At 41.4% G+C, this 26925-nt stretch overlaps 1 long non-coding RNA gene across 1 annotated transcript in view; it reads left to right on the top strand.

The window, feature by feature from the left end:
• Window positions 1–26925, top strand: part of LOC115093195 — a 255492-nt gene that overhangs the window by 104541 nt on the left and 124026 nt on the right. The window contains exon 2 of the long non-coding RNA XR_003857210.1: window positions 1875–2040. This is a non-coding gene — a long non-coding RNA (uncharacterized LOC115093195). The remainder of the gene's footprint in view (window positions 1–1874; window positions 2041–26925) is intronic.

The raw sequence follows: 26925 nt of genomic DNA, 5'->3' as shown, positions 1-26925 counted from the left end.
ATCACTGCCTGTCCCAACGCAAGGAACCCAGACTCCGCTCATGCCATCACCCTTCATGGAGTTGTTCATCTTTGGAGTTCTGTGCCTAAGTCCAGCTGGCCCTGGTACCCAAGGGCTCAACCTATGGGAACAAGGGTAGGTATTGGTGAAGGTCCTGTTGGGTCTCTGCACCAGCCAGCTCCACCAGCCAATGATGAGGACCTGCAAGGCTCCTCCCTGCAGGTAGTGTGTCAACCTCATCTCAGTCCAAGGGTCCACCTTTGCAACATATTCTAACTTTCATGTGTGTAATTCTTTGAAAATTCACCTCACAATGTACAGCAGAAGCATGATGGATGCTGCGTATCAGTGACTATGGCCATGTGATTTCTACAATAAGTACACATCCTCACACCCCTATGCATCCAGTTATTTCCGTTCTTCAGTTATTTTCAGTTTTAAATAATACAAAGTTACTGAAGCACTTAAAAACATTTGAAGGGAAATCTGTTCAATACTAGAACTATGATCCTGTTCTTATGTAAAATAGAAAACACCGTTTCTGTTTTTATTTATACAAAAAAAAAAAGCCCAATTGACTTATAAACCCTATATTTCCAAATAACACTTCTTAGCTTTAGTCATTTAATTACACCCCCAGGGTAAATGAAGGCTAGATAAACCCACTTAGGATAAACTAGGACATTGGTATTAGCAGTAACAACCAAGCTTTTATGTTAAAAGCCACCATATGTAACACAGGCAGTTATCAAAGTGAATTACATTGCAAAGAACAAAAGACTGCAGGAAAATTAAAAGGAGGGGATGGGGAAGACAGATCCGGCTGGACAAGTAAAGCAACACAACAGAGCTCTGGGAATATTTCAGTCAGCACTTTGTTGAATCCCAATCTACTGATCTAAATTGTTTCTGAGATATTTTATAGTGATAAATGGGGCGCCTATTCAGCTATTAGTATCCCTGATCACCCTCCTATGTGTCTTGTGGTGTAACTAGGTTACCTAGGTTGGTCGTGCTGCAAAAAACATTGAACTTTTTTTTTTTCGGACCTACAGTTAGGACAATTGCACATTTTAGAAGTGTTAGGGTAAAATGAATTTGGCTGTATATTTGTTGGCTATGTCAATTTATCATTTTTTTTTTAAATTAAACTGCAGTTGGAGTGAATATTTTTAGTACGTCCTATACCAACAGATGACTAGTTGTATACACTAGGATTCTGTTTGAATTACTGTGCGAGTACTGACTTTTCTATATAGAATGTTTACAATAAAATAAATCAATAAACAACCTTTCATTTAAAAAATCTCATCAGTTCATTCTCTTTACTGCAGAGCACAGGATAGAGCTATTTGTAAAAGGCAATGCCTGTTCTTGTTAGCATCTAAAAACAGTTACAAAAATACTTTCAGATCAGAAAATCCCTTGTGTATCTCCAAATTCAAAGCCCTGTTGGATTTTTTTTTTCTTTTTTTACGGTTCTTAATTTACTACATAAATTCCTAAATACCTAGCCAACCAATCAATTGCTCTTTTTAAGTGAGGATGTTTGAGGTATCTTAGTGTAACCGATTAAACAATGAGGCTGCAATTGATCGGGGTTTGGTTCTGCTTCCTATCCAGCCTTTTCAAAGAGAGCGAGAGCGAGAGAGAGAGAGAGAGGCAGCCAGACCTTTCGCTGAGCAGAGGAGCTGTCACATTTCAGTCCTGGATAGGAACAGGCAAAGAGAACTGAAACAGCCTGCAGCCTCCCACTGTACATTGCCCTGTGCTTTGGGAATGATTATTTGAATGGATGCTCTATCTGAAGCGAAGTGAGAAGCATAGAATAATCTTTTCTTCCTTTTTTTTTTTTTTTTTTCCTTGTTTGACAGCTCTTACAAAATCGGACACCTCAGTAGCTGCCGAAGTCGAGCAGTTTTCAAATTCAAGCCGCCCGAAATCCTAGTGGGATTTGTGAACTGTCCAGGGTGCTGAAACATGAACCAAACTGCAACCGTGTCCCATCAGGTGACGTGCCAGTCTTCAAAGCCTATCAAGGTGCGGTAGGACTTTAATTATTTTATGCTGTAATACATGCTCATTCTTACCTTAGATCCTTTCTTAATACATTTTAATGTGTATGCAGTGCGTGCAGTCAAAAGCATGTGGATTGGCTTTGGGAGCGTGAATTGAACTTCAAAGTAAAGACGCTGATATAAAATGTCAATACAGATTTTGCTGGAAAGTGGTGCACTACATCTATTAGTTATCTAGAATACGCAAATGCAAAAATGATTAGTTCGATTGTTTGATGATCGGAAACTGTTATGTGTTTAATGCAGAGGGAAAGTTTTGAGCACTAGTATTAAAGTGATGCAGTTAATACTCGCTACGTGCATGGAATTTCTGGGATGGTCTGTGTAAAATAAACGCTGCACCAGGGCAAAACGAGCTGGACTGTCTGAAACTTGGCAACTGTGTTTAAAATAAATCAATATCATATAGATTTAGGGCCTGATTTAGCATGCTTAATTTCCCCCATATACACAGTATGGGAGAAAAGTCTCGGTGAATAAAACCGTAGAGAAATGTAAGGAAACTTTCAGTAGAGGTTTATGATTTGCTATTTATGAAAACTAGTTGTCCATTGTATAGTGGCAAGATATTGAAATTAACTGTTCCTTTGTGTTGGTTGATGAGTAATTCAGACGCATTCTTATAGCTTTGCATTATTTTGAAGATGGTTAATTCAGTGATAACACAATGCTTTCAATAAACTGTGCAGTGTAGACTAGATATGGCAAATGATCTATCCTGTAGTGTCTGCCGCTAGGGGATAGCTAGTAACTTAGTGTTAGGCTAGAAATGGTAGGGACAGTTTTTCTTCAGGGTATCCTTTAGGTTTATATAGTCATGGCTTTTCACCCCTAAAAAGTGATTGGTTTTTCCATGATTAGTATTAAGGTATGGTTTATATTACTTGGACAAGCATCTGTTTGGCCCAGTTCAGTTGACTGTAAGTAAGCATCAGACAAAAACTTCCCATTAGGTTTCTTATGATGGCAAAAGATATATAAATAGAAAAAACATTTTCCAATCAAGCCATTATGCCCTTCAATAACATTGTCAAAGCCCAATGAACTTCGAAATGACTTGCATTAATATCATTCAGAGTGAACATTTTAAAGACGTACTGCCTTGATGGTAGAAATCTGTTTGCTTGGTGGATAGTTAGTTGTTAAACTCTTTTCTGGAGTGAAAATGTTACAAATAAGAAAGCAGTATGTTATGTTTTGCTTTCATGAACATGTGTATCATAATTTATTATGCAATGCAAAACGCAATTGTACATTCTCTTGAAATGTATAGGTAAATCTAAGAATGTTTAGATTTTGGAAGTGAATATTCAAAATAACAATTTTTATATAGTGCACTTTGCACATGTTTACATTAGGCATGTAATAGTTTTGATGGTTCCTAAATGAGGTCTGATTCTGGGAATATAGGTTAATGAATCAAGTCCTTAGTTTCTGCAATATATAAAATTCTTAAACTGTAGTTTGTTGCATGTTAAAATTAATGACCTTAAGCAAAAGCAGTAAATGTTTCTTTTTCATAATGACTTTTAGAATTCTTACTATTAGGTTTTTAACCTGGTTTATGAAACTTCATGATGCATTAAACAGCATTGTAAAGGAGATACTTTGTTATACAATCTACTGTTTCCTGAAAATCAGTAAATATATAAGTTGTGATCTAATCACCAGATCACCATTTGATTAAACCCACCCACTGGATAATAAGAGAGGATGAACAGGATACGGAAAGAAAAAGTTTTACATGAAGACTAGCAAGACAAAGGGACTAGTTATTTCCTTTTTAAAGTAGGAGGTGAGAAAAATGTCAAATTGCAATCATCCCATCCTGCCAGAGAGAGTGTAGAGTATACAATATATATTATTAAACCACTTCAAGTCATTTCACACTCTGCAGGCTTAGCAGAGAAGATACACTGGGATAAAAGTGTGAAGAGCAGCATACAGAGTGCTACTATACTTCCACTAACCATAATTGCATTGACGTGGCAAGTTTTTTTAGTGTTGCAAAATAATTTTTTAGTACATTACATCAGTTCCTATTATGAAATAAAGCAAACACTTTAAATAGCATTGTTTAAACAATCTTTACTGCTTTTGAAGGAAGCATTTAATAATGTTTACAACTTTTTGTGTGTTAAAACCCTTGGCTCAATCAAAACTTCTGATCCACAATTTATTTACAAGCCTTTAAATTAGTGATTCATAATTAATTCTTGTTGTTGTTTTTTTCAATTCTGCTTTCTCATTTACAATTAAGATCACAGTTTGTGAATTATTAGAATTTTTTAGCATGTTTTGGTTTTTTGGCTCAGTTTAAGAGAATCTCCTTTAATTTGGAAGAGCAACTAAGTTAAGCTTTATTATCCTTCTTTTGTGAATGATGTAAATGATGAATAATTGGGTACCTGCCAGTGTTTGCTTCTGTGATCACTAATATTTTCAAGCCACATTTAAGGAATGGGCAAACATAAAGTGAAAAAAAAGCAAAACGTTTATACAGTCTTGACATTATCTTTTGTCGAAAACCTTAATTTCCTCAACTTCTGTAATTGAAACTTTTTCACAGGAAAGCAAACTGTGCAAGGAAATACTTGTGCAAAAAGCACTGTAGGATTTTCACTCAGTCCTTAAATTAAGCACTTTTAGGAAAAAAGCTAGCATAATGCATGTTGATAGACATGCTCTTACTTACCTATGGGCAACTTGCATGTCATATTTGATATTGTACTAAGAGAGTTTATGATTTGTATATAAGATGAACCAGGTGATATGTATACTGACATACCTGACATTTTAGAAATAGTATTTTTTCATACATTCATATAGATGTCAGATACACTGCTTGGTGATTTTGACTGCTGTTTCCCTAAGTTGTGATGGAGTCTTGTGCGTCCTAATATTATATGGGTATTCTATTGAACCATTTTTGTTTATTAAACCAAAATCTCTACCTGTGGGGAGGGGGGCTACTTAGCTCCATTCTTCCGTCTTTCTAAATAATCCACTCCAGAATGTTCCTTTTTTTCCTCTAACCTCCCTTCTGTTTAATTTATTTTACATTAGTTGACTTTATAATTATTTCACTGTAATGCATTCCCCATTGGGTCTTTTCTTGACTGCCTGTCTTCCCTTCCCAATACTTCCAAACTCTGCCTTTAAGTGCTGCCAAGAAATGATGTGGAGAGTAGGCAGATAATGCTCAGTAGACTGGGAGGCCCAGATTCATTGAAAAAATATCCATTCTCTCAGCACTATCATAGAACCAGAAATAACACCTAAACCAGCCCAGCAATTCATGATGTCTGTTTCTGGTAAACTCTCCCTACTGGATTTTGATTTAATTACGAACCTTTGCCAACTATGAGCTCAGGGTCAGTTATAATTTAGGCATTATAATCATTTCCCTGCCCAAGAAGACTTACAATCTAGGTAATACATGATCCAATGAATTTCCTGAGGTCACAAGGAGCATTTCTGAAAGAAATAGGATTCAAACCTTGGCTTCCCTGGTTCTCAGCCTGTTGCTCTAACCACTAGGCTGCTCCTTTATTCTTGTTTCAGATGCACATATTCGATATCACTCTTTTCAAATGGATTCCACATTTTGCATAGAAAATTATGCTCATCTTTGTCTTACAATATTCAATATTGATATGCTTGCTGGCGTAAATGACAATTTACTTTGCCATACTTACTTATGATTAGTCAGCAGAGTCCTAAAATGCTTTTCTAAATAGCTAAAAATCTACTTGCAGATATCTCAACATTTCAACTGGCACTGACAGTTACAAAGTGTCTCAGTTTATTTATCCTTCAAACTAATAGTTTGTCAGTGAAAACAATCTATCAAAATGTCATTCATAAGTAGAGATGCAATACAGCATTGTAAAATGATTTACTCTTGGTTAATCCCACCCTGGCAGACATACAGTAACGCATGGGCTTACCTGATAGTAAATTAATCTCAGTTGTGTCCGATTGCCACATGTTCTGAGTGAAACTCTTTTTACAGTCAATAGGCAGCTCTGTATTTCAGTTCGCTTTCTTGAAAGCGGCCACATTAGATAATGTAAATGTCCTACTCAGCATTTCCTGTTAAGTAAGTACCACAGATGCACAGTCAAACACCAGCAGCTGAGTCAGTTAAAAACAAATATTATTTTACCTTTTAATTCTTCATTGTGCAGAGTATTTCCAGCAATTAATATTTGTTAATATAGTGCTATAAGCAAATCTAACCTGCTGAGGAAATATTTAAGAGATTTTTAAAAGACAATCCAGGGTTAACAAAAACAAATTGATTACTTCTAAGCATTTACTGTGTCACATCTGATAACATGACCTTTGTGGTTTCAAGCACTCATGTACATTATCATCTTTGGATAATTGTTATGTTGATCCAATAAAAGGTACCACAGCCTGCAAAGAATCTGTTGCACTATACTAAAAATAATCAACAAAGTCTTACCAAGTAGAACAGAAAGCATTATTTCAAAAAGAAGCAAAACCATGTTTACCATCTTGTTACTTCTTTTGCATGCTGTTCATATTCTTTCCCTCAGCATGCTTATATATATAGTAGCAGTTCTGTAAATAATACTATAGTGACACAATGGTGAAAGCATTAAAGCCTTGCAGAGATCCATCAATATGTAAAGTTGAAGTAGACTGCAAACACAGATATATGATTTCATATTTTTTCAAAATTAAATACTTTTTTTTTTTTTTTTTTTAATCACCGTTGCTGTTCTTGATGTGGAGAAGCGAGGGCTCCACATGGGTAAGTAGGTGTAATGAAGTAAAGGTTCCTACCCAGAGACATAAACCTGTTAACCCACTGGAGCAAGCAGGAGCGAAGTATTGGTGGGCTGCTGGGAACTGTACTTCAAGGAAGTTATGATTCAAGAAAGAGAAAAGTTAATACAGCTTTAGGAGAAACTCCTGGGAATGGTAGTCTCAGGGAGGCTTGAAAGGGGAGGCCCAGCGAAGATGATCAGTGTGGGATTGCTACAAGGGAAATAAACAAGAGATCCAGGAGAGATGGCAGAGACAGATGAGCAGGAGTCCTGGAAACAGCCAGAGAGGCGAGGGCCGGAAGGCTTCTAGGAATGGCAGCAGAGATGCAGAGGCCAGTCAGATCAAGACTGTGATAAACTTAAGCACTGCCGCTCCTGCCGAGGAAGTAAGATCTGGCGAACCAAATACGCGTGGCTTAGCAGATGTCAGAGTGACGCTGGGAAGGGAGATTTAGGTGGTAACCTGGAGTTTGAGGCCCAACCTGTTGTGCACAGCTGGATTGTAGTGGTGCTGCAGGGCATGAACAGTGTTCTAACTGTATAGTAACAGACTTGATAAGACTAAAAACACTTTTTATGCAAATGTTGCTGTAGGGGTGCACAGCAGGTTGTGAACAGTGAGGTGTCACCGTGTGACAATGCAGCCTGGTAGCATTGTTCTTCCTTAAATAGGCGCTAATCCCCCGCTTTCTTAACGCTGCATGGCGCCCGCAAGGGAGGTGCCTTGCTACACCCAAATTAGGGGGTTGCGCTAGCAAGGAGGCGCTAGGGTCACTTGCGTGACCTTAGCGCCTACTTGCTAACCCGACCCCGCCGCGGCTGCCGGTTACGAAAACTGATGCCGGTAAACTCGGCATCGGTTTTCATTACTGGCAGATGGCGGGTTATGAAAACCGATGCCGAGTTTACCGGCATCTGTCTTCATAACTCGGCGGTCTGCCGAGGTATTTTTTTTTCTTAGTAAAAAAAAAAAAAAAGTACATTTTTTTCTGCTTTTCTGTACTTCTTTTACATGCGCTCAGCTATTAACGCCTGCACTTGCATTTGCATGTGATGAGGGCTATTTCATTCACTCCGTATTGAATGTGTGTTAAATAGACGCTAACCCCCACATTCAATTGATAATGCAGCTCCCAGCACAATATATTAATCCCTGCCCCTGTGCAGATCCCCATCACCCTGCATTTCTCTGTCTGATCCCCTGCACTACTGCTTACCCTCATAAGCCCTTGAGATACACCTAATGGAGCAGAGACATCATCATCTGTCCTGCCCTGCTGGTGACATCATCCAAAATGTCTTTGGCTGATATTTCTCTCCTCCCCAGAGTCCATTCCCCTAAGCTCCATTGGCCCTTAACTTTCTCAGTCCTTGGGAACTGTAGCCTTTCCCTTTTTCATCTCTGGGTTTCCTTTGGGTTTTAACCCTTCTTTTCAGGCGCACAGAACATGCACTCCCACACATACAGGTAAACAACATTGTTCCATGTGTACCACAAACCGGTTATATTTTAGCCATATCCAGTAAGAATGTACCCAAAAAACTATGTTCAGAGTAAACGTTCATAATTGTTAATAACTTGCTATTCAGGTTCATCAATCAATGGTAACATTTACCAATTGTTGTTTTAGGAATGTTGATATTCATAATATTTTCCACAAAAACAATAGCTGCAACTGGAATGGTAAGATTTGCAAGCTTTTATCTCTGGATAACCGCAGTAAATGCAGGATTAAAATGTTGGAAAGTAGACTAGTAATAGGTTGTTAATCCAATGCATGCAGATGTAGCTATTGCTTCAAATATGAAAATCTCAGGTCAGACAAATAGATGATTTTGATGTGATGAGAGAAAGACCTGTTTCCTTTACACGGATTTATCATCTCAGTAATTTATATTTGTACCTTAGACAATGCAGACGTATGGTTTTATATGAAAAATATCAAGGTAAAATGAAGATAAGAAATCTTCAGTTAACCTTCAAAAAGTATAATCTGCTGCTATAACTCAATGGTTGAAAAAGAACTTTTGTGAATGATGTGGAGCCTTGCTGGCAAACCATCACCACTATAAATAATGATATTTCACTCTGAGATCTATAGAAAAATATTTAAGGTGTAGACAGGAATGCTAAATATCCATCTTTTCCCCCCCTGTATCACTGCAAACTTGATGTCAGGTGTCCCCTTTGGGTTATGAACCTTATTTTTATTCTTCACACACTCGGCTCAGTCTGCCAACACTGCAAGTAAATTAGATCATCTAGCAAAATTATGTCTCTGCTTTAGTTTTAGCCTGACCAAAAGCAAAGTGATGGCATTATACAAAGAAAGGAAGTACTAGCTTGTTTTTTTATGTGCAAAACTCTTATGACTATTTGATTAATAAAACTTGTTCCCTGAAAATCATGATTTTACACACACACACACACACACACACATGTATATGTGTGTGTTTGTGTTAGAAAGAGAAAAATTGCTTCCCCCAAATATTCAATAGCATATACTATACATCCCTGACACTTTTGATTATTCCTATTTCCAATGACTTTCCTTATTGTGTAACTTCCTTCAGCCTTTATTCTGCCATCAACTATTATTTAAAGAAGCTGTAAAATCTTTTAAGTCACTGACATGATCGAAGAATATAGGTATTCTTAAAATGGCAACCTTTGAAATATCACCCAAAACAGAGGGCTGGATTTACTAATGCCGCAAGGTATAGTGAATCCCGCGGTAACGGGGTGGCGTAACGGGGGGGGTCCTGTGATAACCGGCAGCGATCGCACCTCCGCGGTGCAATCGTTGCCGGCATCGCGTCAAATAACTACATCATAAAAGGTGTAGTTATTCGGTGCGAAACTGACAGCGATAAACAAGTGTACCTTTCGCTGTCAGCGAAAGGTACACTGTGCTGCCCCAACTCCTCCTCTGTGCTGCCCCAACTCCTCCTCTTCCGGGGCTGATGCCACCCCGACTCCGCCCTCATCTTAGTATCGCACGCGATAAGGGACTTTTCGTGTGTGAAACATCCCTTATCGCATGCGCTCCGCTTGGTAAATGACCCCCAATGTCTCTTAAATCAAATGTATAAAACAGAGCAAACATTAAACAGCAGTTGATGACATGCTTTTCATTACTTCATCTTACTAGTGCAAAACCATAGTGTCTATATAATGGAATTTCATATACCCGTGTATAGGTTTTTAACCAAATAGCAACATTTAAATACTATGCATCATAAATAATTATTGGTCCTTAAGGAAACAGTTCAACTTTCTTGTTTTTCTACATGTTTCTGAATGTGTAAATAAAAGAATGGAAATAGTATTTGGGGTTAGAGGGATTGACAGCAGGGAGTAGCAACTTGTGTTGGGGGAGTGGGCATTATATTGGGAGACTCCTGACCTTTTTTGTTTTTAAAGGGTGTGCAACTTACCAGGATATCTCTGAAGATATTCAGGTAAGTAGCTAGTTATCCAGCTAACCTAGGCCTGGATTTACCAAAATGCAGGAAATATTGCATGCAATGGGAAAAGGGGTGTGTTTTATAGTAATAGGGAGTTTATTTCAATTTGTGGTCATACCTATGTGAAGAGCTAAGTTACCACAAATTGTGATAAGTGCCAGAATGTGGTATTTCCTACATACAACCACTGGGGGACCATGTTTATGAGAGAGAGAGAGAGAAAGATAGAGAGAGTGCCTAGCCATAATGCCCTGACCCTAGATAGGTATTTATATTAGGGATGTGAATTGTTTTTCTTATGATTGAAAATATCGTAGAAGTAATCAGAAATCGGAGGCTCCCCGAAACCGATAGGAAAACCCCACAAAATTGTTCGTGGGATTCTCTTATCGTTTTGGGGGAGGGCGGGAAAAACGGCACACAAAAAACAATCCCTAAACACACCCGACCCTTTAAAACAGATCCCTTAGCTTCCCCCACCCTCCCAACCCCCCCCCCCAAAACATTTTAACAGTACCTGATGGTCCAGTGGGGGTCCCGGGAGCGATCTCCCACTCTCGGGCCGTCGGCTGCCACTAATCAAAATGCCGCCGATGGCCCTTACCATGTGACAGGGTATCCGTGCCATTGGCCGGCCCCTGTCACATGGTAGGAGTAAGGGACGGCTGGCGCCAGCTTTAAAAATGTTCTCTCAACCTAGCTTTATCTTATCCAGGTAGAAAGTCCATCAAGCTAGGTTGAGAGAACATTGTACAAATCTCATCTTTGGGTGAGTTTCCTCACTCCGAGGATCATCAAATGTTCACAAGAGAGCACTGTTCTGTTCATACGTCTCACATTGAATGCCAAAGTGGCCCCTAACCCCCTACACTAATACCTAAACCTCACCTCGAGTTACTAGGTGGGCCTCCCATAGAGATATAAATACCTATCTAGGGTCAGGGTATTATGGTTAGTTTCTTTCTCTCTCCCTCCCTCCCTCCCAGCTCTCTGATAGTTAAGTGGGAGCTTCAAACTACCAAAAGCAGCATCCACAAAACACATCACAACAGGTGAATCAGCCATAACACTCCTGAAAAAGTTGTAGCTAAAATCAGCATTAAAGCCATGCAATAGAGCTTTGCAAAATGGTAAGCCCAACTCCTCCTCTTTTTTGGATTTGCATCGCAGCATACGATATGGTGCTATCGCATGTGTTAAAGGCATTTTTTGATATGCATTAAGGGCTTATCACATGCATTAACAGCGCTTTTCGCATGCGATAAGCCTTTATCACATGTGCTTTTCGCATTTTGATAAATGAGGGGACTAGCTGGATATACCAAATATTCAACTAGGTTAGCTGGATATTCCATCACTCCCCGGAATGCCCGGGAGCACCCCTTTTTATCTGGCTAAATTATAGCGAATAACTACTTATCCAGATATAATTTAGCTAGATAACTGGCTGAATATGCCAAATTTTCCATTTGGATGGATAACGTTTGACATATCTGTCTAAATGGATTTTGAATATGGACTTCTATATTCAATGGGAGAAGAATGAGGAGGCGAAAGATGAAAACTGGCAAGAAACAAAATTCATTTTATCTGTTCTGTAATAGCCACTTGGAACTTCTTCTATCAAAGTTTTACTTAATCATAGTAGAAAGATAAGGTATGAAATAAAGTCTAGGTGATAGTTATTGCATTGACTTACGCTAGCTCAGAAGAACTAAGTTTTTTTTCTCATTTTGAAGGAAAAATACTTAGTATTTCTGACTCTTTGAGAAGACTTCTGAAAGCTGTTTTCAAGATGGTTTACACAGTTACTATATTATTTCAAGAAGCATCAGTATGGCAGCTTGTATTATCATTGCATAAATGTAGTTAGAGTTTTCAGCTGGAAAAGGGTGATGTGAATGCATATTTGTTGAGAGGGAGATGTCAGTGGCACCCTGCCATGGTCAACATTTATTCATTCCCTTCAAATCAATTTTTAAAGCTTAATCCATCAGACCATTAAGTGATGAAGTCTGTTAGCATTTACCTTCCAAGCACAGGCATATTGACAAGTGAATGTCTTCTCCTAGCTTGCATCATTTTGCAAAACATAAAGTTTTAGTACACATTTTTAAATACAGCACTGCATTACTTTATTCAGATTATGTAAAATGCACCATATGATCATGTTACCAGCTGCACAAGATCCTAGGGAAGTAACACCAGTATTGCATGCTCATACTATGCTAGAAATACATTTATACAACCTGCCATTTGTAAGCTATAATAATCTTAAGAACTGAACCCACTTACTAGATAATTAAAAAATATATATTTCTTTAACACTGCTCACAAATTTTTCATTTTGTTAATCTTTAGATATCACTAATACTTTTAACAAATAGTGGTTAGTTTGATACTAACTTATATCACCACATAGAAATATTTGAATTCCATCTTTCTTGTACATCATGTTGCTAACACATAGGATACATTTTCAAAGACTTAGGCTTGGATTTTCTAAGTTTGCAGAACTTAGAAAATCCAGCGGTAACAAGGGGGGGGGGATGGGGGGTGAAACAGGAGGCGGGTCTGCAAAAGCCGGCAGCGATCGCACCACCGCGGTGCTATCACTGCCGGCTTTTGCAAACCAATAGCGCCACCGTGAAAAGTGGTGCTATTGGCCACGTTACTGACGGCGATAAGGCTCCTTACCTTTTCGCCGTCAGTGATGTCTTTGTGGCGTCTGGCCCGGTGCTGCCCTGACTTCTCACCTTCCAGTGCGGACACCGCCCAGAACCCGCCCCAACCTAGGTATCGCAAATGAAAAGGGACTTTTCGCGTGTGATACCTTTGGAAAATGACCTCCTTAGGGACCTTTTACATGAGTAAAAATAGAGTTAACCTTCCTAATTTATCAATATTCCACACTATTTTTGGACAGCAGAAAATATGTATGCACTGTCATAAGGCACATACTTTAGGCAGATTAGCAAAAAGCATAATCTTTTAAATGAAGTCAATTCATGTTCTGCTCGTGTCACAACACAGAAACTCTTTTACTAACCTCTTTTGAAATTATTTGGAAGGGGTTTGATACAGGAACTAAATATCTTGCTGTTTTCTTGGATAATTCCACTGCTTTCAACACCAAAGATCATTCTGTTTCCTGGGATGTTTAGAATCTATGGGGCAGATTTTAAATACTTGTGCGAGCGCGTACTTTTGTTCACGCAGCAGGCGCGAACAAAAGTACGCTAGATTTTATAAGATACGTGCGTAGCCGCGCGTATCTTATAAAATCCGGGGTCGGCACGCACAAGGGAGTGCACATTTGTGCAACCTGCACGCGCCGAGCCCCGCGCGCGCTGCCTGTTCCCTCCGAGGCCTCTCCAATTTCGAAGCGGCCTCGGAGGGAACTTTCCTTCGCCTTCCCCTCCCTTCCCCTACCTAACCCACCCCCCCAGCCCTATCTAAACCCCCCCCTTACCTTTGTCGGCAAAGTTACACCTGCTTTCAGCAGGCGTAACTTTGCGCGCGTCGGCCGGCTGCCCCGCTCCGTGGTCCGGTCCTGGGGGCTGTTCCGGAGGCCGCGGCCATGCCCCCAGAACACCCCCGGGCCGAAACCACGCCCACGTCGCCGCCCCTGAAACGCCGCGCCCTGCCCCCTAAATGCCGCGTCATCCCGCCACGCCCCCGACAGGAAGCCCCGGGACTTACGCGCGTCCCGGGGCTCTGCGCGCGCCGGCGACCTATGCAAAATAGGCGCGCTGGCGTGCAGGGGTTTTAAAATCCGCCCCTATGGGAATATCTGCAACTGTTATTGCTTGGTTTACTTCTTATCTTTCATTTCGTTCATTCCATACAGCTATTGGAGATGCTATATCTAATCTCCAGCCACTCATCACCGGGGTGCTCAAAGGTTCTTCTCTATCCACCACTCTATTTAATATCTATTTGACCCCTCTTTGTTCTGCTCTTAGGAGCCTTGGTGTGGTTTTCTGAATGTATGCAGATGACATACAATTCCTCGTGCCTATCAGTTCAACTTTACAGTTGACTTTCAAGAAGTTCAGAAGTTGCATGACTGAAATAAAAAGTTGGTTAACCATGAATAAGCTGGCATTAAACCTTAAAAAAGACTAAAATCCTCTTTTTGGGTCATACAACATTGTGCCAATCATCTTTACTTTTGAAGGCCAGCATGTCCTTATTTCTATGCAAGTGCATAATTTAAGTATTCTTCTCATTGACTTAACACTTTCATTGTAACCCCAAATAAACTCTGTAAGTTATTCTTCATACTATATAATGTGGAGACTCCATTCTGTAAAGCTATACTTAGGTTCTGCTGACTTTCTCATAATTACTCAAGCCCTTATTTTATCTCCTCTAGACTACTGTAACTCTCTAGGTTTTCTACTTTACTCTCAATTCTTTACAGCTAAATTAAACCTCTGATGTTTCATCAAGGGAACATATAACCCCTTCATTTATTAAACTCAATTGGCTTCCAGTGCATTGGTGAATACCATTAAAAATATTATATTTACTAGTATTCAAATGTCTGTACATCTTGCCTTCCATTTCAATCATATCAGCCAAGTCGCTCTTTGCGCTCTTCTTCAGGGAACTTGCTTCAGTTACCGCCTCTCCCCAAGTTTCTGAAACTTGCTCAACACTGGAAGAGAATGTTCAGTGCAGACACTTCTTCTTTATGGAATGAGTTACCTGGGATGGTAATGGCAGAGAAAGAATTGCTCTGTTTTAGGAAGCTATTAAAAATGCATGTGTTTTCATTAGCATTTAATCAAGTTGGCTATTAGATTGCAGATAGTATGAACAGCAGCCTTCTATGGATATTTTCCATGTAGATTTTCTTGTCAGTATTAGTTTGAATTAACCTGTTTGTATATTTATTGTATTTGTATACATTGTTTTGTTTTATTTGATTATGATGGTAACTTTTAAACAAGCCACGCGGGAGCATATGTACACGTGTATGCTGACTCGTGCCAGTGGAAGCGACCATTTTATACCATAAGCGTGTATATGTGCGTATGTTTTAAAACTGGCAGTCCACACATACATGTGTGTGCAATTTTATATGGATGTGCACAGGTGTGTGCAAATGCCACCTCTACCATGTAAATGGAGGAGTTTTGCTAGGCATGCGCACCAACACAAATACTTGTTTCCCCAGTTCATTCCCAGTTTGCCCAGGTAAAGGATAGGACTTCCTAAACCCCCCCCCCCCCCCCAAGCTAGATAGCCTCCTTTTTAACCTATTAGGCCCTACCCTTCAAAACTCACTGACTAGCCATGATTTTTTAATTATAAAACTTACACGCCATCCATAGCAGAAATAAAGTTATGCAGTAGGGGACCCTGGTGCATGTTGTGTGTGTAAAGACGTGCACATTTCAATGGACCTTCCAGGAACATCCATGTCCCACCCATGCTCCGCCCAGAACACACCCACGCCCCTCCCCTTTTATATCTTTTTGAATTGCGTGCTTACTAGGAGATATGTGCACACTTGGGCACTTCTTAAAATCCACACAACACGTGCTGGCCCAAGACACACGTGTATCTCCCGGCTTTGGCGCACATAGGTCTTTTAAAATTCACCTTCATGTGTGTAAGACTGGAATCTGCTGAGATATATGGATCAGTGGAATACAAAATTTTAAATTAAATAAAAAGGTATTTTAGGGAGTGGATGGGGGCGTGGTATTTCAGAGGAATGACTGTAGATTACGTGTGTACATTTCAATTTCAAATATACGTACACACATAGCAGGCATGCTGCTAATGCACGCTCTTTACACCATGGCTTTAAGCCATGTAAGTTTAGATCCATATTTATAACCATACAACAAGCCAATCTTCAAGCACAAAATACTCGGGTACTTTGTGTTTGAAAATCAACTGATTTGTATGGGCTGAAAAATATGCACTCACATTACCAGATAAAGTCCTACAGAAAATGTGCACCCTTACATAACCAAAAAATATTTCAATCCATTTCTCTTCATAAAAATAAAATAATATTTGGGGGGAGGGCAAAGGAAAAACGGAAGGGTCCCTCTTATCTCAGTAAAATGCCTAGCATGATCTTTTAATCATATAAGCTCTCTGTAGTCTTCAGAAAATGAGATAGCCTAATCTGCATTTTTATCCACTAGATAATTGAGTTTCAAATGAATTAAAGCTTTAGAGTCTTCTTCATTAAGGGTTTCTTCTTGTTTTGTGTATATTGGCAAATACAGTATCTTAATGAATATGATTTTAAAGCCATTTCCTTGCTTACTTCCTTACATTTAGGATATTTAATACTTCAAAAATTACATTTTTTTTTCCACATAGAGTAATCAGTATGAAAAAATAGTTAAATGTTAAACATCTAAACAATAGGCATTCTCCCATAACTCTATTTACGTTTTTTCTCTTCTTTTAATAGTATTTGTATCTTATCTGCAGGCTGGAGGTTACTTGTGAATGCTTTATATATACACACACATTTACCCACAAAAAAGGCCTGCCTTTCTATGTTAACACTAATTTGCTCTACTGCTATTAGATTTCAGGTGACCACTGGGGTGTAGTCAATTTGCATTGAAGGCTGGGATGAGGGTTTTGTATTGCACTGAGATCAGACTTAACAACATAAAAACATAAGAATTGCAATATTTGGTCAGACCATTAGGCTCAAAATCCTGTTTCCAAGTGGCCAGTCCAAGTCACAAGTACCTGGTAGGATCCTAAATAGTAGATAGAGTCCATGTGAATGTGATGATATAAATTGCCTAGAACAGTGGTCTGGTAATTGGGTGGGCTATAAATAGTTATAAATAAATACATAAATGGTGCTTATGCTCAGGGGTAAGCAGTGGCTTTCTTCAAGTCTACCTGGTTAATAACTGTTTATGGACTTTTTCTCCAGGAACTTGTCCAAACCTTTTTTAAACCCAGCTGTGTTAACTGTCTTTATCACATACTCCAGCATTGAATTCAAGACCTTAATTGTGCATAATGGGGTAGATTTTCAAACCGCGCGATTTGGCGTACTTTTGCTGGCGCATCAGGTGCCAGCAAAAGTACGCTGGATTTTAGTAGATACGCGCGGAGCCGCGCGTATCCGCTAAAATCCGGGATCGGCGCGCGCAAGGCTATGGATTCTGTATAGCCGGCGCGCGCCGAGCCGCGCAGCCTACCTCCGTTCCTTCCGAGGCTGCTCCGAAATCGGAGCGGCCTCGGAGGGAACTTTCTTTTGCCCTCCCCTCACCTTCCCCTCCCTTCCCCTACCTAACCCACCCGCTCGGCCCTGTCTAAACCCCATCCTTACCTTTGTCGGGGGATTTACGCCTCCCGGAGGGAGGCGTAAATCCCCGCGCGCCAGCGGGCCGCTAGCACGCCGGGACGCGACCTGGGGGCGGGTACGGAGGGCGCGGCCACACCCCCGGACCGCCCCGGGCCGTAACCAAACCCCCGGACCCGCCCCCAAAACGCTGCCGACATGCCCCCTAAACGCCGCAACGACCGGGCCCGCCCCCGACACGCCCCCAACACGCCCCCCTTGGAGAACCCCAGGACTTACGCGAGTCCCGGGGTCTGCGCGCGCCGGTGAGCCTATGTAAAATAGGCTCACCGGCGCGCAGGGCCCTGCTCGCCTAAATCCGCCCGGATTTGGCCGGATTTAGGCGAGCAGGGCTCTTAAAATCCACCCCTTAATGGAAAAGTGTTTTCTCTGATTTGTTTTAAATGTGCTATTTAGTAACTTCATGTAGTCTCCCTTAGTATTTTTTATTTTTGGAAAGGGTAAACTACAGGTTCACATTTACCTGTTCCACGCCACTCATTATTTTATGGTCTTTTATCATATTTCCCCTAAGCCATCTCTTCTCCAAGCTGAAGAACCTTAACCCCTTTAACCTTTCCTCATAGGGGAACCATTTCAATCCTTTTATCATTTTGGTTACCCTTCTCTGAAACTTTCCCAGTTCAGCTATATCTTTTGTGAGACATGGCAAGCAGAATTGCACACAGTATTTTAGATGCGGTCTCACCCTGAAGCGATGCAGAGATATTATGATATTCTATGTTTTATTCTCCATTCCTTTCCTAATAATTCTTAAAGTTCAGTTTGTTTTTTGACAACTGCCCACATTGAGCCAATGATTTCAGTGTCCACAATGATGCCTAGATCCTTTTCCAGGGTAGTGACTCCTATTATGGAACCTAACATTATATAACTACAGTTTGAATTACTTTTCTCTATGGGTACTAGAGATGTGATTCAGGCAAATCTTTTGGTTCGGCCTTTGTTATCGACCCGCCAAGGGAAATTTCGTTTTCCCGCGGGTCGGGCCGATTTTTTTCGGCTGCCTCGAAATGAAATACCCAAACCCACCCCAACCCTTCAAATTTAATTGATTACAACCCCACCACCCTCCTGACCCCCCCAAAAACTTGCCTAAATTCCCTGGTGGTCCAGCGAGGTCCTGGGAGCGATCTCCCGCTCTCAGGCCATCGGCTGCCAGTAATCAAAATGGCACCAGTGGCCCTTTGCCCTTACCATGTGACAGGGGCTATTGGTGCCATTGGCCGACCTTTGTCACATGGTAGGAGCAATGGATGGCTGGCACCATCTTAAAAAATGGCATGGGCTATCCATTGCTCCTACCATGTGACAGGGGCTGGCCAATGGCACTGATAGCCCCTGTCACATGGTAAGGGCAAAGGGCCATCAGCGCCATTTTGATTTGTGGCAGCCGACGGCCCAAGAGGGGGTCATTGCTCCCGAGACCCCCACTGGACCACCAGGGACTTTAGGCAAGTTTTTTTTGGGGGGGGGTCTGGAGGGTGGGGGATTATAAATAATTAGATCTGAAGGGTTGGGGTGGGTTTGGGGTCTTTTTTCTGTGTGCCCTTCCCCCCCAAAAAAAATGTTAAGAAAACCACACAAAATTTCTTGGGGTTTTCCTTTCATTTTCAGAGACCACTGATACATGATGAATTAAAATATCGTAAAATATTTTAATTCATCATAAAAATGATGCACATCCCTACTCACTTTACCTTCCATTGCCTCAGGTATAAAATTAGATGGTTCACCCTGTGGATAGGGAAATACCTATAGTAGCTAAATGTAATGTGCTTTGATGTACACTCGGAAATGAAAAACACAGAATATAAAAATCAAAATAAATAAATGTCTCAGTGAACATAGTGATTTCCCCCCCAACACAATTCATTTCAGCCCCCCCCCCAATGAAATTAATTAGCCTTAATTGTCACATATTACAGTTTCATTTTAAACAAATGCATATTTGGTAACTTGCAGTAAAACGCTACATAAAATGAATGCCTTGTTGATGTTGCAGATTGCAGCTTGTAGATTGTATGATTTTGATTCTTTTCTGGTTTTTAGGCACCTATTTATGTATAATTTGTACCATATTTTTGGTAAATCTTTTATGAACATATTTTTAACAAGTTTTAATTATTCTCTGGTTGTTTTTATGGTATTCTTGATTGCATTTGATCACTTTATTTTTTGTTTTTAATTTGCTTATTTTATTGTATTGTATGGCATTTGCTTCTTGTTTACCTGGAGTTTTATTTATGTACCACTTGCTATTCGTCTTGAACATATGGATATGTGCAGAATACAAGTTTTTTAAATGAACAAATTAATTTTGGCTATAATAGCCACTTTCACCTAAACTTTCAACTATCTCAATGGATGTTTGACCTTGTGTCTTTTTTGATGTGTGGAATACATCTAGTTTGGGCTTCCAAGATCAAACCCTGAGTTTGAATCCCCTCCAACCCTCAAAGTGTTAATGTCACTGCACCTTTTCTTCATTTAATCAGTCTTCCTTTGAAAGGTAATGCCAGAGCAGTAATTTCCATTAATGCCCTCCTTCCAGTTATTAAGTCAAATTTGATTGCATTATGATCACGGTCACCAAGAGGCCCCACTGCCATTATCTCTTGCACCTAATCCTGCATTCCTCTAACAATTAGGTCTAAAATGGCTCTCCCTCTTGATGGTTCCTGGACCAGCTGCTCCATGAAGAAGTCATTTATTTCATCTAGACCTTTTAACTCTCTGATTTACTCAGCCAATATTGGGGTAATCGAAATCTAGTGAAAACCACAATATATCAGTATCAAATGGTCCAGATTACAACGAAGCTACAGTACACCTATCATAAATCACGTTGTATCAATGCAATTTTTTATAATTTTTGTGAAAATGAATTTGTGAATCAATTTTCTTATCTTTAATGTGAATATATTGGACCTTCATTCTATGCGCGGTTTGCAAGTATATAACTTGTAATTTTTACCGCTGCGGGTCTTTTTAATTTTTTTGAATTTACAAATTTTTCTTTACTTTTAATTATTTTGTATAAAAGATGTGGAAAAGTACTTCCCTTAATTGGCACTTGTCGCGCTTCAAAATCCAAAGTCCGGAGTTTGAGATGCAAGTCCGACATGTCCACGTTTCGCGGGCGGCTGCTGCTTCAGGGACTGCACTGAAACAGATGTAGTATTCTCCGGTTAGTACTTGTCAGAAGTATCTCAGTTATTCCACATAACTTTCCAAATGTTTATTGGAGGTCCAGATTAATTTTCTCGGACCTTACCGCCATTTCCTCTTGTCGGTGTTTCAGGGAACGCCCTGAAAATGCCCTGAAACGCCAATTATGTCTGCTTCTTAATTTAGTAATATACATTCTTTCTCTCCCTTTTTATTTTTTAGACTTCTGACATTTGCATACAGACAATTCAAGATATGTTTTTTGTTTGTATATAGAACTTTCCTTGCAGTTGACAAGAATAATGTTTAATCTTGGGTGGAGGGGTACCCTAGTAGTTAGAGCAGTGGGCTATGAACCAGTAGAGCAGCATTCAAAGCCCACTGTCACTCCTTGTGACCGTGGGCAAGTCACTTTACCCTCCATTCCTCAGGTACAAACTTAGGGGGTCATTTATGAAAGTGTTATATGGCGTTTTCGCATGCAAAAGCACCATAATGCATGGTGCGATGCAAATGAGAAAAATAAGAGGAGTTTGGGGCCAAGCTCACAGTTTTGTGAAGAGAGAGAGAGAGAGAGACTAGCCATAATGGCCTCATCCTAGATAGGTATTTATATAGGTATTAGTGTAGGGTTTAGGGGCCACTTTGACATTCAAAGTGAGACAAATGAACAGAACAGTGCTCTCTTGTGAAGATTTGATGACCTTCGGAGTGAGGAAACTCACTCAAAGATGAGATTTGTGCAATGTTCTCTCCTAGCTTGATGTTACCCAGGTAGAGAGTCCTTCAAGCTAGGTTGAGAGAACAATGCACAAATCTCATCTTTGGGTGAGTTTCCTCACTCCGAAGGTCATCAAATCTTCACAAGAGAGCACTGTTCTGTTCGTATATCTCACTTTGAATGTCAAAGTGGCCCCTAACCCCCTACACTAATACCTAAACCCCACCTCGAGTTACTAGGTGGGCCTCCTATAGAGATATGAATACCTACCTAGGATGAGGGCATTATGGGCTAGGTGTGCTCTCTCTCTCTTTCTTTCTCTCATTCTCTCTGGTTGTAGAAGGGCCCTGACAGCTTGGCTGGCTCTCCAGGAGCTTAAAACATGGTCCCCCCAGTGGTTGTATGTAGGAAATACAATTCTGGCACTTACCACAAAGTGTGAAAACAGCATAAACTGCCTATTACCATAAAGGCTTTAGATTGTAAGCCTTCTGGGGATAGGGAGATACCTACAGTACCTGAATGTAATATGCTTTGAGGCACTGAAAAAATGTGTGAAAAGCAGAATATAAAAATCTTTTTACTCAGTCTGCTCCTTACTTAAATGCTCTTGAGTTACTCTTTTCCTTATTGGAACCTCTCTGTCGGAATACTCTAACTTCTCTGTTCTGTCAGTATTTTTCAAAGATGCCACCCTCCGAACCATGTGCTGCTGAACGTCTGTCAGCTTTCCCCTATGTTCTAGTTTAAAAGCTTCACTATCTCCTTTTTAAACATTAGCACCAGCAGCCTGGTTCCGCCCTGATTAAGACATCCCAGCAGTCATCAGTTCTCTTTGGAAGCCTCCTAGTGCCATAGAATGCCTTTTCCAGACATTTTTAAATACATTATCCTAACGCTTCAGCAGAGCTGGTTGCAGATGCAGTCAGAATGAATCTATCCGGCATTACAGAAAGGACTGCTAGAAATTCTGGCAAAGCAGAAATGTGGTGTTTTCACGTGCCATTCTGCCACTCTCCTTCGGCGAAAATGAATATGGTAGTAACTATCACCCGAAGCAGAATTGCTTATTTGTCAATCTAGGTAATGTCAAAAGAAGAGACACTTAATATGTTTTCTTCGTATTTTGTCATGACTTCAGTTTGTGAGTGATAACATCAAATTAGGTATTATATATAATGTTTATCAGGAGCATACATGGGAAAACAATGGTATTCTCACAGTAGCCACTAGTGGACAGATGTCCACATCAATAAAATCACAATCTCAAGCTGCATTCAGTGCCAGCTTAATCGCCAGACTTCATAAAAAGGTTAAGGTTGAAAGCAAATGGAAGCAGAACTATAAATCCATTTTACCACTAAGGACAGTGCCTCTATAATAAACCGTCTAAGAGCAAAAGTTAAGCAATGCAATTATAGATAACAGTTTCTACTGCCCATTTGGAAGGAAACCTTCCTTTTGAGCTGATGAGTAGAGATGCAGTCTTTCAACTTGTTCTAACTATGACTGAGACACCTTTTTACTCCAGCAGCATATAGTGAAAATGCACTGAAGGCATACATTTGGGAAGCATGGCCCCATTACCTTTAGGTTTGTCTGACATTCTTGTTCTAACTACATCGGTATTTTCCAATTCCTATCACGAGCACTTGCGATGTGTGTTACGGTCTGGGTGTGGATCCTTGGGCCGACCGGCAGGATGAGACGGTCGGAAGGCAGACACACTCAGCGAGGGATGGATCTTCACCTGGAAACCCGTGACCCCACCAGAGGAGCTGTTAGGGCCTGGGTCGCTAGGACTTAGGTGGCTTCGCCCTGGAAGTCCGAGGTCCCCCCAGGAGGAGCCCGTAGGGACCCGGACCGCTGGGACTTAGGAGAGACACAGGCGTGAAGGAAAACCTGGAGCGGACTGGTGTCAGGACTGGCAGCAGAAGACGGGGATGAGGAGGCGTACCTGAGTCTGGGCAGGCAGCAGGAAGCGGATCCGTGAGACGAACCAAGGTCAGGACAGGCAGCGAACAGGCGGAGTCGAGAGACAAACCAAGATCAGGACAGGCAGCAATCAGGCAGAATCGTGAGACAAACCAAGATCAGGAACTCAGGAACAGCAACTAACTCTCTCCAAAGAGTGACCACTTTGAAAGGCAAAGCTGAGGAGCCAGGTGCCGGTTTAAATAGTCTGCCGGTGTCTGACGTCAAGAGAGATCGACTGCAGGAGGTCGTTCAGCGAGGCGCCGGAACCCTCGCTGAACGACCTCCTGCAGTCGATCTCCTGCCGGCGCCATTTTCCGTACGAAAACGATTCGCGGCGGGAAATCGCTCCCTGACCCCCGCTGGACCTCCAGGAACTTTTGGCCAGCTTGGGGGGGGGCCTCCTGACCCCCACAAGACTTGCCAAAAGTCCAGCGGGGGTCCGGAAGGACCTCCTGCCGTCCAATCATGTTCGTCTATGGCGCCGCCATTTTTCGGCGCCATTTTGGAAAATGGCGCCGGCTGAAGACAACAAGATTCAGTAGCAGGAGCCCGTTCCGGACCGCTGCCGTTCCGGACCCGCAGGTTATTTAAGTCATTTGGGGGGGGGTTCGGGAGGGTGGGGGATTTAATTTAAAGGGTCGGGGGTGGGTTTTAGGGGGTTTTAGTGTGCCGGCTCACGATTCTAACGATTTATAACGATAAATCGTTAGAATCTCTATTGTATTGTGTTCCATAATGGTTTAAGACGATATTAAAATTATCGGACGATAATTTTAATCGTCCTAAAACGATTCACATCCCTAGTAGTAAACAGTGTTTATCACATAGTAAATGACCTAATGAAACTTAGTAAATGAGACTGTCAGTGAGGATGAAGCTTGAAATCAAATAGGCTCTGCATTTTTGAATCAGGAATGAGCAGACCAGATAAACCTCATGATCTAAGAACCTCAAAACAAGTAGTAATGTGCATTTGTTTAAAAAGGAATGGCAATATGAATGACCCTTTCAGTTTTGTTTCATTAAATCCTAAACAAGTAAAAAACGGCCACCCCCAAAAACCATAAAATTTGTTATTTTATTTGTGTTGGAAAATAGTGTGCATTATTTGAAAATAGCACACAATTTTCCAAAACCAATAAAAATGAAACAAAGCAAACATGTGACACCCCTATGCCACAGAATATATAGGAATGAATGTTTTCAGGATGTGCTGTAGTTAAAGTGAACCTTTCCCCCTCAGGGAAGTCACAGCTGGGGTCTGGCTAGGGCTGGGGAACCCCCACAAGGGCGGCTTAGGATAAGTTAAGGCAAAGCAGATCTCTCTACCTAGACCAGCCCCCTCCCCCACAGGTTGAGCCCTTGGGTTCTAGCGGCTGGCAGGACTTAGGCTGAGGCTGGAATCAAGGTGGAGGCTGGAACTTGGAGACACAGGCTAGAGACAACGACAGGCTACTGAGGCAAGTGAGGACTAGAAACTGAAATAAGGCAGGCCTAGAGATAAGGTCTAGACACACATGGAACTAGACTGAACAGGCTGGGCAGACTGGGACAAGGCAAAGCATTGACAATACTGGGAATGGATACTAGAGACAGGACTGTTCAGGGTAGGTCAAGACTAGACAAGACAGTCAAGGACAGAATAAGAACAAGACAGAACAGGCACAAATGCAGTAGTTCAGAAGGCCCGTAGGCCACTAAGCATAAGTCCAGGAAGCCTGGAAAGGAGATACTAGGAGGTCCAGAGTCCACAGGCTAGGCAAGACAGAACTAGAAGGCCCAGAAGCCACAGCACTAGGCAAAACAAAGCTGGAAGGCTCGGAGGCCACAGGGCAAGACAAGGTAAAACAGGGTAAAGCAGGGAACCAAACAGTCTCAATGACAAGACATCATATGTTGCAAGAGGCAGGGCTAAATAGGCCAAGCCCTGCTGAATCATGAGCCCATGGAGACTATGGATGAAGCAAAAGCAGGTAAAACTCGATGGAGACCTCTGGTGGCAGGGAGGCTGCATAACAGGCTGAATCCTAAGTTTTATTCAGACTTTTAATCAGTAGCAGGCCGATACAGTACAGTACAATGCGCTCCGGCAGAGTGCACTGTTAACCCGCGATTGGACACGCGTTTTCGACGTGCTAGCTTTACCCCTTATTCAGTAAGGGGTAATAGCGCATTGAAAATGCGCATGCAACCCCCCCGAACCTAATAGTGCCCGCAACATGCAAATGCATGTTGATGGCCCTATTAGGTATTCCCGCGCGATTCAGAAAGCAAAATGTGCAGCCAAGTCGCACATTTTACTTTCAGAAATTAGCGCCTACCCAAAGGTAGGCGTTAATTTCTCTGGGCACCGGGAAAGTGCACAGAAAAGCAGTAAAAACTGCTTTCCTGTGCACCCTGACTTAATATCATGGCAATATTAAGTCGGAGGTCCTGAAAGTTAAAAAAAAGTTAAAAAAAAAAAATTGAAATCAGCCCGCGGCTCGCGAGTTGAAAACCGGATGCTCAATTTTGCCGGCGTCTTTTTCCGAACCCGTGGCTGTCAGCAGGTTTGAGAACCGATGCCAGCAAAATTGAGTGTCGGCTGTCAAACCCGCTGACAGCCACCGCTCCTGTCCAAAAAGGAGGCGCTAGGGACGCGCTAGTGTCCCTAGCGCCGCTTTTTACTGCGGGCACTAATTTAAATATATTTTTTTACTTTATCGCGCGCACAGGACACTGGCCTGTGTGCACGGCCGGAGAGCGGGCGTTCGCCTGCTCTCCCGTGACTTTTACTGTATCGGCCCGTAAATAATTATTTTGTTGGAACACAAATACTGAGTAGACAATAGTTTATTTCGTGGGAGTGTTCCTGGCCCAGTACTGTCCCTGAAGGTTATCCTGCCTCTAGCTCATGACCCCAGAGATTTGTTTCCCCCTACCTTGGGAAGTGGCCCCATTGCTCTCCAAGGCTGGGAAGGTGACCCCTGGTGGAACAGGGGTCACACTTAATTCAGACCAAAAATGGACCGAAAGCAAAAGAAACAAGCCCAAACTACAATTTCAGCTGTGCACATCCCTACAAACTAGTGATCAGCATATTGCATTGCTTTTTCTGATCCTGGCTTATGATGTGATTAGGACTGCTATTTGCAGATCACATTGCCTAAGTTTAAGAGTGAATTCCCGAGCTGCATCTCTTGCTACAGAGGACATTGCTGCTCCTCAGGCAAGAACTCTTGAGCACTACATCGCAGTGCCATGATTACTATCAGATCTGCGATGCCTGTTCCCTGACATCTCTTCAGAATGAGTAAGCAGACAGTGTACTTTACCTAAAATGAAGGCCTTTCTACCCACTGTAAAAAT

Source organism: Rhinatrema bivittatum, chromosome 6 (genome assembly GCF_901001135.1).
Source record: "Rhinatrema bivittatum chromosome 6, aRhiBiv1.1, whole genome shotgun sequence".
Lineage (NCBI taxonomy): Eukaryota > Metazoa > Chordata > Amphibia > Gymnophiona > Rhinatrematidae > Rhinatrema > Rhinatrema bivittatum.
This window is presented reverse-complemented; position numbering and strand designations above follow the sequence as displayed.